We start from the raw sequence: 16294 nt of genomic DNA, 5'->3' as shown, positions 1-16294 counted from the left end.
TGTGAATAGAGGTTTACATTAAAAACAAAAAATACTGCTCAGTAAGAAGTCTACAGCTTTAGCAGCTTAAAACAGACTTAAGATTATGGATAGCATTCCTACCCATAATTTAATTTTGAAGAAAGTAGTTTGTTGAAGGACACTATTGGAAAAATAGTTTTTATACGATAAAATTTTTAAGTCTTTTGCAGCTTCGATTACCAATATCTATCGGTTCAAATTTATCTTTTACTTCAAAGAGGAAGTCGTACTCATTTTTTCCTAATTCAATTATAAATATTCAGGTACCACATAAAATAGATGTAATAACTTAGACACTAAATTTTCTGAATCTTTGTTCCCGAAATATTACCTTGCGCGAGCATTTACTTGCCTAGTATTTTAGTAAAAATTCTTTTTGAATAATAAACTATACTAAAATAGTATTTCATACTCTTGCTAGAATTATTACGGCAATATCCAGTAAACACTGGCTGTGGTTGTCTATAAATTATGAGTTATTTGTTTATTTTGTTTTTATGGCTAACTACAAAAAAAGACACCGAAAATCCAATTATATATTTAAAAAACCTGCAGGTGATCGAGGAATAAATGAAAAAGAGAAAGTTAGTATGTGAAGTGTTATATGACACTGTGCTTGTTTAAATATAAGTTGAGGTGATATTTGTAGGTTATGTCAAACTTAAAGAATGTAAGTACAGTTTCATAACTGATTTCATTAGTACCTCGCGAATAAAATAGACAATAGTAATAACAATAAATTTATTTATTTTCAACTGCATCAATTCATAATACATACATGAAAAACACAAGAAACCCATGAAGTATAACCCAGTGAGTAGGTCTAGTAGTTTACTACCCACAAAGCTAAAGCTTGACCATATAGGTAAGAGTATCAGATCAACAATTTAATAAATAAAAAATTAAAATAAAAAACCCTTAATACACTTAACAACACATATGCACTATTTTCTTCAGTCATTTTTCTCTCACTTAAGACAACACTGTTAGTAGATATATAGTGAGAGAAAAATGTAAATATCTTTACATTTGTATCAGGTTGGTGTCAATAAAGATACCATTTAATACAATTAAAATTTAATATGATTGCAATCAACATTTTGGTTATTAATGAATCTAATAAGCTTTACCATAAAATATATGCGAAAACAAATCATTAATAAACATTATGAATAGAATATGCTTAAGAACTGATTCCTGAGGAGACTCCACAGTTCACCTACAGGATATTGCTAACAATCGCGCACAAATATGCAGTTACTTCGGCCCTCCAGATAATATGCAAAACATTTTAAAGCTAAACCTTTAATGTCTGCACTATACATTTTATCTAATACAAGCAAATGTTTAACTGTATCTGTTGATTTATGAATATCAAGAAATAAGCCAGAAATCTTTTAACCATAAAAGTCAGAAACCATAAAATTATTAGCAATTTCACTTTCATCAGAAACAACTTTACCATATACACATATTACAGATAGTTTATTTTTGATAGCAGACATACCAGTTCACTGATTTATAATTCTCCACAGATTCTTGGCAGGTAATTCCTTCATATTTTTAAAATATTGTTTTTTAGCTGTCGTAATCTCATCTCTCTTTTTCTTCAGTTGATACCCAGCAGTGCTATCCGTAATTTAATTTTGAATAAAGTAGTAAAAGTAGATTTGTTGAAGGACACTATTGGAAAAATATTTTTTATATGATAACATTTTTTAATGCATATAAACTAATATCTTTTCACTTTGTATATGCAAATTCCATGAAAATTTGTCATCTACCATCAACCTTAAGTATTTAATAAAATTCACCTGAGATGACTCAGTTGCATTGTAATTGAGTATGAGCACAATTACCATTACCGTATATTAATGGAGCTAATAAGCTGGAAGCAAACATAAAAATTAGATATTGGGATTTTAAAGCATTAAGAGCTAATATATTGACATAAAACCATAAGCCTGAATTTTCCAGATAAGTCAGAAATCTAAAATGTTTTTTAGATGAATATACTAGAGCAGTATCATCTGCAAAACATATAGCTTTACCATAACATTTATGTAAAAATAGGTCATTAATAAATATTATAAATAGAATAGCTCCAAGAACCATATCCATTAAAAATATTCACAATTTCATTCTCATCAGAATCAACATTACCATTTGCAAATTTTATTTTTAATAGTAGGCATACCAGTATAGGGGTTTATAATTTTTCACTGATTCTTAGTAGGTAATAAATATTTTTAAAATATTAAATTTTAGCTGCCATAATCCACACATCTATCTTTTTTTAAATTTAATGTGTTCAGTATAATTTTGTGGCTGTGAGGATTTTTACACCCTTTCTTATACAGTCCATCTGAGAAATTGTATGCCATGGACAACAGCCCAACTGTTGTCCATGGCATAAATTAAAATAACAGATTTTGATTAATTAATATACTGTAATAAAATATAAAAAAGTTATTAAAACTGAAAATCAACATCATTATCAAGAATTTTACTGCAATCATGTTCATATAAATATGACCTTAATTTATCATAATCCAGAACCTCTTTAAAATCCTTAACAAAATTATTTTGAGTTCTGTCCTTAGAAATAGCATGGCAACAGCCCTATGACCATTAAAATGTCAGAATAACAACATTATAAATATTTTGTTTATATAAACTTGATTTATAAAAAATGTGATAAATACAGGTTAGCTTATTATCAGTAACTCTAGTATCCGAGCGATGATAATGGTAAAACATTTTTCGCCAGAAAAAAAACTAGTATAAAAATTAACTAAGGAGCTGTACTCATTCATAGTGAGTATTTGTAGATATTGTTAATCATTATTATCCATTCTTTCATTAATATTTATGTTAATATTAACCATTAATAAGGTATCGCGTGTTGGAATTGTAGGAAGAAGAAGGTGAAGGTCAAATTTCAAGTCTAATTTTGCTTATTCCAGCCATAAACACTAAGAGTGTAAAAACTAAACTAAATATATTCCTAAAGAATAACATCTGTACCCAGTATACAATCTATTGTCATACAAATAAAACCCTCCATAACAGATGCAAACACAATAAGCCCAGTAGCTTTAGAAAAATTACTACACACAAAAAATTATGTAATCCATTATTCTATATAAAGAAGCCTCATCTCATCAACTGATTTCATGCATGTTTCAGATAGAAAGACAATATCTTGTTTAATCTTCCAGCTGCTTACCAAACACAAAAAAGTATCAAAATTCTTCAAAAATGCACATCTAACCAGTAACCAGTAAAAATGAATTTGCATAACATGTACAACAAACATATTTTTTCACACACACCCATAGATATCACTAATATCTCCTTGTCAATTAAGTACAGACAAAACAACTCTCTCACGCACGCATTCATACACTCTTATCACACACACATTCCCATAACTAAAAAGAAAAAAATCATCAATCTATCTATCCAGAGAAAGACACTACTCGAATGAAGCTCCTAAACAAATCGTAGGTTAACTCTTCATTAATTACTGGTGGTATACAATAGAATACAAAGTGAAAATGCTTAACTTAAAATATAGTAAAAAAAATTGAGTAAGTACTGTAATTTAATTTATATAATTAAGTAATTGACTGTTTCTATATAATACACAAGCAGAAATGGAATTGAAAAACAAGTAATTTTAGTAACTCAGCAGTCCCCTTTAAGAGTCTTATTTCACTACATTTATGATTTAACTTGTATTCCAATTATCATTAACAATATGTATTTAATTATTACATATGTATTTCAGTACATGGCTTTAAGGATTTAAGTCTGAAGATGATTATAAGGATGATTATAACTTTAACTGCAGACATATTATTTATTTAACAGTACCATAAATTTTCCCATTGTGGAGCAAAACTTTTCTCTATAGATTTAGCTGGCCACCTTGAAGCCTCCAATTTTCAGTAGACATAGATTCATTCATGTAAACAAAGTTATATCATATTAATTCTCCCAACTAATATTGAAAGTTTAACAATTTTACTTTAGGATCTCAACTTTAGTTCAAAAGCAATTAAATTTGACAATTCAATAGAGGTAGTCTGCAAGTTTCAGAATTTCTTTAAAAAATTGTGTGATAATTGTCAATCATTACTTCATTTAACTGAAACCCAATTACAGGTGATATTCTATTCAAAATATCAAAAATATGCTCAGGTTTCCTCAAAGGGATCCCAATTATATTTTCTCAACTACTGGTTTATATTATTATTTTTAGTATTTAAAATTTTTGACAAATTTTATTTAACTTCAAATTTTCATCATTTATTTTCAACAGTTTATTAGAGAAATATATTATAATCATGTTATTCCATTTTTGAATTTATGGAAGTATCATTTCAATATTATCAATTGATAATCTTTTTTTCGTGTTTCAATTAAAATTTCATTTTCAATGTTATCAGATTTGCTTAAAATCAAATCCAATTTATCTTCAACTGATAAACTCTCTTTAATTTGTCTTTCCCCTTACCTTTTTCTCTTTTGTACCAGAACTTGTTCTTGATGTCATTTGAAATTTATGAATTATTAATTCTGTTAAAAATTTTACTTAATAAAAAGTTAATTTTCAATAAATACTACCAGTGTTGACACAGATAAGGTTATAGATGTTGAAATACTTAGAAAATACTGCCATATGATTGAAAATTTAAAAAATGCTCAAGAAAAAGTGGAAAGTACTGCTTTAGGATGAACTATTCTGGAGGAAGTATTTGATGATCTGCGAGTAATAGTAATAATAATTCAAAGTACCTGGGTGATAGTGATTGCAAAGCCTTCGTTTAGGTACTTGAAGATTACAAAGGAAAAAACTTGATGTAAATTCCTATTTGGTACTGGAAGATTGACTGATAGGGAAATAAACAGCTTGCAGAATTATTTTGGTCTTGTCTTGCTATTTGATGAAACCTAAACAGTTTAGAAAATGAGAAGAAATGTTTTACATAAAATATACATTTATCAAAGACCGCCCAAAAATTCCTGTTGGGGAAAAATTTCTGGTGCAAATTCAATAGATGCAAAATCACAGGTGAGCAGTGTACTCATAAACATTCTTTACCACCAGATGTAGCTCAAGTTATCAAATCAATCTTTGAAAGCCTATCAGATAGAAACCTGTTATGGAAATATTTACATGTAATTACCCAAAATCCCATGGAATCTTTTTATAGTCATCTGGAACAGACTTCCCAAAATGTTTTCATTGGATTTTATGCATTCAAAGTTGAAGTATATGGTGCTGTCTTGTCTTTCAATGAAGTTGCTTAGGAAATTATGTTTAAATAAACACTTAGTATTTTAACCTGGTCATAGTGCACTAAATATCTTCGAAGAAACTGACAGAGCAAGAATTAGTAAGGGACTACTTCATGCAGTTCTATTTCTGAAAATTCTTATTCTTTAATTCTTAAGTATAATTTTCTCAAAAACTTGTTGAGCTAGGATGATGAAATTTATGCTAGAACCTTATTAGAATGTTTTAAATGTGCTCTTTGTAGCTATTAATTACACAACAGAAAAATTTGTTCATTATTTTTTTATAGCAAAAACAGAAAAATTGGGTAAATTAAAAAAGTTTAAAGTTATTTAACTATACAAAAGTCAGTAAAAAGTGAAAATTATGAGGTAAATAACTTTGTTTTTGAATCAAAAAGGTATCGTAAATACTTCTAAAAATGTAAAATTTACATTAATGATATAGCCTATATTACCTCCTCTTAAAAAAATTAAAAAAGTTTTCAATTCTAGTGATGGGTTGATCTCATAGAATCAAATATCCAATTTAATGGTATATTTTCTTACAGTCAGGTTTTTTTTTGTACTTACGAGTTAGTAATGAATGATATTAGAATGAAGGGATACCAAGGGTGAAATTGGGTAGTGAAAAGGGTTATGAATCATATTATATAATACTATAGGTTTTAATTTTATAAGTATATTATGTTTTGTTATTTGCAAATTATATTTGACATTGATCTAATTAATTGGTCTTGGGTAAGACTTTTAACTACTTCAATCTGCTTCTTCTCTTGCACTGCCTACTTCCTTGAAGAGATAGGAACCATGAAAATTGTATCACTCACAAACAGTTATGTGGGCAATATAATTTCCAACAAGATCCCCATTTATTGTGCCACGGTGGTAGTATCCTTAAATAGCCAGCTGCTTCTTTATTGGTACTAAGTGGGACGTAACCTCTACCTGCGGTAGTATATGGAAACATTGTTTCCTTACTAGTAGTTGCATAATAAGCCAGAAATTAGCTTAGATGCATACTGTAATATAATAATTAAAAAATATAATAATATAATTTAAAATTACTTAGATTTAATTTTATCATTATATATTTGTATTACACCTGACTGGTCTTGTGGTTAAGTTGTTGCAACAGCTGATTTTTGAAGTGGAGGGTTCTGCGATTAGAATCTTAGTAAAAGCTATTTAATCTTAGTAAAACCGGTGTACTTTGGTGGTTGGGGTTCAATTAACTACACATTTCAGGATTGGTAGGTCTGGGTCTGGTACGAGACTACATTTCATTTGCTTGTCACTTATATCATCCTCATATAATTGGGCCATAGGGGTTGCTTATTGTTCACAAGTTGAACATATTGCAATGTACACTTTACAAATATAAAAAAGTTTTGTATAGTACTATATTTTTCAATATTATTATTTTTCTTTCTCATTGATTTTATTAAAATCTTATTTAAAAAGTAAAAGCTATGTGTGAAATTTAATATTGTTATAACAATATTTGTTATAATATTATTATATTTAGAAAGTATATGCAGAAATTATCTCGTTAAAATGAATTTTAGAAGTACAAACTAACCTCCACTTCAGCTACCATGTAATCAAGATATCACATCTATTTGAATTCTGATTAAAGTTAGAAAATCATTATTGATAGAAATGTAAATATTACATAATTTATTACATCTAGAGGTCTTCACAGATAAAATAGTTTTGGTATGCATATGTGTTTGCTGGAACAAAAAGATCACTTCTCCCTCTCTTTTACTTAAGTAACTTTCAAAGCAGAAGGAAAGTGATAAAAATATAGTTATTTGACCTCTTGGCCTCTAACTTTATGAAGTAATTTAGTTAAATATGACAAAAAACAAAAAATGCTTTTGCTGTTTCCATCCTGGGCAAAATTACTATAAACCAATGAGTTGTGGGTGGAATGAGCACGTGCTGCCTGGAAGTAACTTTTACTGCCCCTCTTACCACTTTCTTTATTGGTAGATTGCCCATACTTACTATTTATCTCTTTTCCCATTCACTTGATGATGAGTTATGTGAATGCCAGTCAGATGCTCTACCTCTACCTGTGGTCACTGAGACCTTGACAGCCAGTGCAAAGACCTTTAATTAGCAAATGTATTACCTTTCAACTTGACTAACATGTAAATTTTAATCATCATTGTGTGAATGCCCTGCCAGAGAAATCAGTGTACTTAAAATGTTTTATGATCACGATCACAAACTCAGTTCATTTTGTTCTGTGTTTGGGTTGCATATGTAGTGTGATGGACTACTACTATACTTCTATAGTATTAATAATTATTTTTAGTGGTAAGTGTTGTATTGTGTAAGTCTAAAAAATTCATATACAGTATAATTATCAGGATGAAAAAACACAGAAAAAACTATACAGTTAGTGATGATAAAAAACAAATGCCGTACTATAAATACTGTAATATTGAAATTAACAGTAGCAAGAGCCTTATGCATATACTTGCAAATACCCCTTAGTATAAAGCAAATGTAGAATATACAAATCACCATCTTTAGTGTAGCCACCAGTCTATTAACAGCATCTTTTCCTCATTACATAATAAAGTTACTGAAGCAAAATTGCAGAGAATAATCTTCCTTTAGAATTAATGGGTACATTACCATCATTAATATAATAAAAGCAATCGCTCCTGATAGTGCAATAATTAAAATATTAAATGTGGTTGCACTGATGCTTTATATTTAATAAATAATGCTTTAGCGGTTGATGCTAGAGATATCTTATCAGAAAACTCTTTCTCTTTGATTGCTGATAAATCAGTAAACATTTCTTTTACAAAATCATTAGCTGTTGCTATGAGTCAAAAATGAAGACTCATTCTTAAGCATCACTGACAAGTCAGTAGTTCATCTTTGTTCAAAACAATTATTTTGCTGCTTGAAGAATTAGAAGTACCACTTACAAACTTGTTAGGATTTACCACTCCACAGAGAATAATGCCTCTATAATGATGGGGCAGCAAACAGGAATAAGCTTAAAGAGTTGAATGAACATTTATATATATATCTAGATGCATTTGGCACAGCGTTAGTGTGTAGACTTCACAAGCTTGTACTGCAAATACCTTCCACATGCTGTTGAAGAGCTCTATAGTGACATATCCAATTTTATTCTAAAGAAACCAGAAAGATTAGAAGAATTTAAGGTGATTCAACATTAAAGCTCATAACTTAAATTAGGTGAAATATGATGGTTGTTTATAAATTATGTAGTTCAAAGGATTGTAGAACAGTGGAATGTTTTACTGTCTTATTTTAATTTTTGTGTTGAAGATGGAATAGAGCAAGCCCAGTCAATTTTAAATTCTCTTCAAGACCCTGTCATAAAGGTGTATTTTTTTATTTGTGGCCATTTTCCTACCACTTGTAACACACCTAAACTTAAAGTGTATCAGGAGACTTCATATAGGTTTCATCATTTGCTCTTAAATCTTGCAGACAATAGAGATTCTTATACTGCCTATAGAGGCTCTTATACAGCAGCTGAAGAACATGGAATAAATTGAAAAAACCATAAGGAATTTTAAGTCAAGTGTCTATCCTTTTATTTTGGATTCTGCAAACAAGTTTTGAAGAGGGTGGATTTTTTCAATCCCCTTTTAAGAAATATGTCTGTGCTGATTCCAGAAAATTGCAAAAGAAGTGTTAGTATCATGCTATTAACTGTACATTTCCCTAATGTAATTGCAAAAAGTGTTTTGATGCAGGCGGGGAATGAGAGTTAGCCAAGTCCACAGAGTTATTGAAAAGGAATCAAGAATTTATGAAATTTTGGAACACTACTTTTGAAATGAAAAATACTGTTGGTGATACATCATCTCAAATTTTACAAAATTTTTTAAGGCAATGATCTGCTTACCACATTCCTATTCTGCTGCAGCAGGAGGTATCTTTTCTGCTGTTGCTGTTAACAAGACCAAATTGTGAAACAAAACTCCAATCCTCTACAATATGGGCTCCTAATAAAGGAGAAACTGAAACATTCATCAGCCCAAAATTCACACATTTCAAAACTAATTATTGTCCTTGTAAAGTCTTATAAGGATTAAGAAAAGGCTAAAATGTGTGTATTTTACACGAACGCATATTAGAATAAAATAATCTAATCTAAATAAAATAATCATTATTATTTTTATCCTTGCAATAATAATTTTTGATGTTTATTTTTCTACTGAACTAAATTAATTATGAACTTTTTTTTTAGTTTTGGTGGTACTACATTATTCCATGTAAGTTATTGATAAATACTACTGTAGGGATAATTATACTGTAGGATTGCAAAAGATACAAAAGTAATTTTTTTCATAGCGTGAACTATAAACCAGCGTCCTGGAAAGCAGTTACGATAAGAAAACATTAATCAACTTTATTTCTTATAGGCTTATTCAAAAAATAAACTAAGAATTCTAAATAACTGTTATAAATTTAGTAAATTACTGACCTAGCTAGTTTTTAAATGTTGAAAGTAACAAACATTATACACGATGTACTTACTCTGACTTCGTAAATCAGGTGAAACTACAGAAAAACATTACTACAATCACAGTTAAAAAGACTAGTGGTGAACGCGTCTTTGTAAATCAGCTGATTTCGAAGTCGAGAGTTCTAACATTCAAATTCTATTAAAGGCAGTTACTTTTATACGGACTTGAACACTAGATCGTGGATACCGGTGGTTGGTGGTTGGGTTTCAATTAACCACACATCTCAGAAATGGTCGACCTGAGGGAACATGATCATGAAGTGTTTTCTATAGACAAAAGGAGTTCCGCTGAAATTCATATGCTGTTCATTTCATATAATATTAATACTTTAAAAATAAAGAAATTATGAAGGCATAATTGAAATTAAATTAAGCATGATTTTAATGAAAAATTCAGTAATGGCTCCCCAAGCATTAAGAAGTTGGGTAAATATCTACTTCTGTTCATAATTTTAAATGTGTTCATGAGGTAATTTTGCAGGATAGAGAAGATAATGGTGATAAAATTACTGTTAACCAAAGTTTCGGCTATATAAAACTTATCTGCATAAAAAAAACCACTCGCAACAGACTTTGCAAAATCTATTTGCAATAGAATTAGCTATAATAAAGTCTCTATCTATAATGAAATCCACTGACTAACTGGCAGTGTAGAGTTGAGAGTTGATTAATTAATAATAACACTGATCAATATGATTTGTGTCACACGAGTACCAATAGGTGTATTTAATGCAGTTTTTTATATTTTTCAAATATGTATTCAGAATTTCTCCATCACCCACAGTTTTTTTATTATTTTAATTCTTTTAAATATTTTAAAAAGTTTTTTCATCCATTTGTCCACTGTAAAGTAAAAGCTATTAGAGCATTGTAATTATGATGGGACCAAATGAGCTAACGCAAAGGGTAGTGTTGCTACTGTTGTGCAGGTTCAGATGTGTATAGACATGTACAATGTGACCTAGTGTTGCACACTCATCAGAACGATGCCAGTTGTAAGGTATTAGTGAACCAGTAAACACGTCATTGTAACTGCTTTGTGTGTCTGAATTATTGTATATTGCATATTTATAACTTTATTTCTTTTAATTAGTCTTTAGTTACAAAATGCCTAGAGTTTTTTCAAATCATTCTAACAATTTTTCTTATGTACGTGGTGAAGTGATGCTCAAGTCCCAAAGGTGAAACCTTACTCCTTTAGTAAAAAATGTTATGAATTTTATTTTGGGTGTAAAGTCAGGGACCAAACAAGGACCTGGGCCCCACATATCTGTTTTTTGTCATGTTCTAGGCTTCTCACTGCATGGAAAAATGGCACACGCCACACACCATTTTCTATCTCTGTGATTTGGAGGGAACCCAAAGATCACTCTTCTGACTGTTATTTCTGTTTAACAAACATTAAAAAGGTTACTCAAAATTAACACATACAGTGGTGTACCCTAACTTGCAATCTGTAATGAGACCAGTTCCACACTGTGAAGAGCTGCCCGTACCAAGAGCTGCCTCCAGAACGTGTGACAATAAATAAAGAGAGCTCAGAGTCTAATGGAAGCAAGGAAGAAAAAGAAACAGATTCTGTTAACACAACTTTTGAACAAAGGACAGTTTATCTGAGCCTCATTTACTGACTCAAGAAAATCTTAATCTCATACAAGATTTAAATTTATCCAAAAAACAGTCTGAAATGCTTGCTTCCCGGCTAAAAGGATGGAATCTTCTTCAAAAGAGTACAAAGATATGTATGTATTGTAATCATCATTTTGAATTTAAAGACTGTTTTTTGAAGAAAATGGCTTCGTGTTTTGTAACGACATTTCTTCTCTTATGGAGACACTTTGTAATGAAGATAAACCAACAGAATGGCACTTGTTCATTGATTCCTCGAAAGTTAGTTTAAAAGCTGTGCTTCTGCATAATGGCAATAAATTCCTATCAGTACCTGTGGCTCACTCTGCTAGTATAAAATAAACATATAAAACTTTTAATTTATATTGGAAAAGCCAATGTGCAATGTATGAATGGAATATTTGTAGTGATATGAAGGTAATTGCACTTATTCTTGGTATGCAGCTTTGTTAAACAAAGTACTGTTGTTTTTTGTGTGATTGGGATAGTAGGGACAGAAAAAACCATTTCATTAGAAAAGAATGGTCTAAATGTGTATCGCTCAATGCTGAACAGAAAAATGTGAAACATGACCCATTGTGTAATCCTAAAAATGTGTATCTACTTCTGTTATACATTAAATTAGGATTAATGAAGAATTTTGTCAAGGCCATGGACAACACTACTGGTTTCATATGCTTAAAACAGAAGTTTCCTAAAATTAGTGATGTAAAAATTAAAGAAGGAATATTTGTGAGTCCACATATACGATCACTAATACACGATGAAAAGTTTGAGGAACTATTTATTGAATCCACTGGAGAAACCAGCTTGGCAAGCATTCAAAAATTTTACTCAGAGTTTTTGGGGAAATTGAAAGGCGGAAAATTATCGTGATATTGTCAACAATTTTATAACATCTATAAAAATTTGGGTTGTAATATGTCCTTAAAAGTACACTTCCTGCACTTGCACCTAGATTTCTTCATGGAAAATCTTGGTACAGTTAGTAATTAGTATGGGGAGCACTTTCATTAGGAAATTTCAGTTATGGAAAAGTATTTGCCCTGAAGTATCAGGTCAAATGGAATCCTAATATGCTAGCCGATAATTGTTGGACTATCAAGAGGGTTGCTCCACAGGCAAAATATAGCAGAAAATCGTAACTTCTTACTTTGAGTGAGTCAGATGTTTGAATATTGTGTAGTTAAGAATGTAGAAAGTATTAAAATGTTTGAAATTATAAATACCTGCTCTCGGAAACCTTGCATGATGAGGAAAAACCGATATCATATTTGATTTCAGAAGAAAGAATAATATCAAAATCACACATTTTTCTTCCAGAGACAAAAAAAAAATTATTTTTTGTTCCCCAGCGAAACTGAAACATTTTTTAAATGTTCTATTCAATCATATTCATTATGATAAAGTAAAACACTAAAACTATATTACATGCAGAACCTTTGAAAAATTTCAGCATTTAAATCCCTCCTATCCACACAAAACATTTCCTTGCAAAGAAAAATGAATTAAAATGAACTGACAAAACAAAAGTAACAGAGATCTATTATTACTTGTACTAAATAGATCATATAAGCTGACAGTACTCATTTGGTTTAAGCAAGCAGTAATAGCACCATAAAGAAAGAATAATTCTTATATAGCAAATAATTTCTGACATGATATCATGTTATAAAAATTTTGTATTATTATCAAGTATCCTTGAAATATTACACTTACAATTACATATAAAACAGATAGATAAATTTGTTGTTTTTTCATTCACTAACAGATATTGCAATACAGACAGCAGATTGATTTTTTCCAACTCCTGACCAATGAACATTAGTATGCATTGTAGCTGAATAATGGATTAGGATTCTGTCATAAATAAGGTTTAATATTATGTAACACTAACAGACTTAATTCTAATTTAGCCTATCCAGTGCTAAAATCAGCTGCTATAAGAAGCCTAGATAAAAATTATTAGAAAGGAACCATGGCTACAGTACTCCCCCTCATAAGCAGGCATAACTTGACTGATGTAATGATGTAATGACTGATGTAGTAGCTGACAAGATTTAAATTATAACATTAAACATATGGAGCATAGTCAACCTTCTTAACAAAGGACCAGCAGTTTTCTTCTTACCACAGATCCATTAAAATTTGTAATAGATCTGAAAAATATTCAATTCTTCAATCAATGAATAAGGAATCCAGTTATTCTATCCTTTACATTTAATAATATTACTATCGATATCAACTTATATTAATTAATATAACTATCAGTCTTCACAACCTCTCTATAAAACTATATATAAAATAAAATAAACTAAAATGGTAAATTTCAACATATGAATCAAATTTAAAAATTAATTTTCAGTGCATTACTCATTAAAAACATTAAATAAGTTTAATCAAATAAACAACATTCAGTCCAAAATATGTTATACTGCTTCTTGAAATAGAGCTGATAAACTGTAAAAAAAGAATAATATTTTTAAGATATATACATATTAAATTGTACAGAGTGAGCAACATAAAACCGAACGCATAGTGAAACCACTACCCAACATTATTTATGAAAGACTCTCACACAACTAGTATGACTAGTGGATGTACATATATGTTACTACTAATTGTTGTTTCTGTTTGTCAGGTGGTTACATGTCAGTGTAGTATACATTTTGTTGCGGTGCAGTATTGTGAGTGCAGTTGTGTTTGTGTAAAACACCTTATTCAATCCAGGAGAGGATAGCTACAGTTGAGGCCTACATTCGTTCTGGGTTGTATGAAGAATCACATCAAGTACATGTAGAAAAATTTCCAAATGCCTGAATTCCAGCGAAGAATAGCATACATGATTTAGTTAAATAATGGTGTACAACAGGTTCAGTTTCAAATGCAAAATGAAATGGGCAACTTTCATTAGGACTCCACAGGCCATTGCTGATATTGAAAAGAGAATTACTGCCAGGCCAAAAAAAACTCTACACAATTTATCCCAACAACCTGGTGTTAAATACACATCTTGTCATATTCTTCATGAATTAAGATTCAAACCATATCGTGTTACAACTGTGCTTCAACTGAAGGAGACAGACAACAAGCTGTCAGCAGAGGACGGTAGCTTCTATGTTCCCCAGAGTGGTCTACTTGTGATTTTTGCATCTAATCTAAGGAAGTTTATGCATCTAATCCCTCACAATATTAATGAACTGAAGGTGAACATTAATGAGAAATCAATGCAATTGACAACATTTTGTGTGACGACTTTCAATATGATCAGTTGAGGACAAAAGTGCATCGATGTCCAGGGTGGTCATTTTGAACATCTTTTGTAACAATAAGGTAAATAAATGCAACATTTAAATTATATTTTATGTTTTTCTTATTTAATTTATGCGTATCAATCATAAAATTTCATTCCAACATAACCTACTGATTCTGCAGCGATTATGTTATGGGTTCAGTTTTATGTTGCTCACTCTGTATTATTCAAAGTAAAAGTTACAAATATAAATTTATTTAAAGACTAGTGGTTAAATAATACAGCTTTGTTTAGTTGCCATAAATATTGTTTTTTTTTTTTTTAAGAGCCACTTTATGAAAATGTTCTCTTTTCCCCTAGGATGTTTCAGTCTAGTATTACAGTGACGTTATAGTAACATTCGTTCTATCACATCTTTCAAAACATGCCAATAATTCATTTTTATCTAAATAACTAATAGAATTTTTTATTTGCTTATTTAAGAAGCACAGAAATAAAAAAAAAAATCCAATAATAAATATTTTTTCACCTCAGCATGTTAATTCAAATATATGAAAAAATGTTTATTTTTATAAAATGATAATAAAAATACTGTCTTTTGCACAGAATAAACATTTCAGTTACGGGAGCTTCAATAAATCGCAAACTTGTCAGAGAACATGACGTTCTTTTTAATATTTGCTCTCAGAAAGCATTCAGTCAATAACTAACATGCATAAACACATTGATCAAGGCCATTGCCCCTCAATTCATTAACTGTAACTGGATGAAAACATTTAACTTTTAAGTCCTTCTGCATACAGTCTCGCACTGTCCATCTTGTAATGCTTAATTCTCCAGAACGTCTGGGCATTGATTTCATCGGAGATTGTTGAATCGATGTCTCCACAGCAACATGTCTCAGCTCAAGTACTCGACATCCCATTACGTGGTGCATCAAGAACACTTTCCAATGCAAAAGCCTTCTTCTCCTATGTCAGTAACATTTGCTGTGATGGTGATGATTTCCCAAAATGCACAAAGAAGTTATTCATAATATTCTCCAAGTGTGTGGACGTTCATGAACCCACACACAACCTAATAAATGCTCTTCAACAGTGCACATACTCATTATATGCCATCATTCCACAATCAACTACTACTAAGGTCATCCCACCATGAATGAACACATTGGATGACCCCCACCATGGCTTATCCTCCCCACCTTTTCCAGCAGCACTGAGCAATATCAACATTGAGAATTGGCAGCAGTAGAGAGCCCAATTAAGCTGTATTTATTAGTCTTAGTATGGGTGGGGGACTTCCCACCCATATAGAACAAATATATATACTTGTAGCCTCTCTTATTAAGAAGAAAATTATATAAAAATTTTAGTAGAAAAGTTGTATTTTCAATTAGTAGTTGAGAAACAAACTTAAATTAGTAAGATTTAGCACTTCATTATTGTTCCTCTGAGATTCAGTTACGGCTACAAATTATGGCTACATAATAGGAGACAACACAACAGTCTAAATAACATTTTGCAGAAACCATTTACAAATATTTTGTAGAC

General features: G+C 30.3%; 1 long non-coding RNA gene across 3 annotated transcripts in view; it reads left to right on the top strand.

The window, feature by feature from the left end:
* The first annotated feature begins 456 nt into the window (after nt 1-456).
* The window catches only part of LOC142329730 (uncharacterized), a 97664-nt gene continuing 81826 nt past the window's right edge, over nt 457-16294 (top strand). For 2 of the 3 annotated variants that reach the window (XR_012757576.1, XR_012757578.1), the window contains exons 1-2: nt 457-691; nt 14130-14821. This is a non-coding gene — a long non-coding RNA (uncharacterized LOC142329730). The remainder of the gene's footprint in view (nt 692-14129; nt 14822-16294) is intronic. The other variant, XR_012757577.1, reaches the window with a different exon arrangement.

The sequence above is a fragment of the Lycorma delicatula genome, chromosome 9 (genome assembly GCF_047948215.1).
Source record: "Lycorma delicatula isolate Av1 chromosome 9, ASM4794821v1, whole genome shotgun sequence".
Taxonomy (NCBI): domain Eukaryota; kingdom Metazoa; phylum Arthropoda; class Insecta; order Hemiptera; family Fulgoridae; genus Lycorma; species Lycorma delicatula.
Note: the sequence above shows the minus strand (reverse complement) of the source record. Positions and strands in the feature narration are given on the sequence as shown.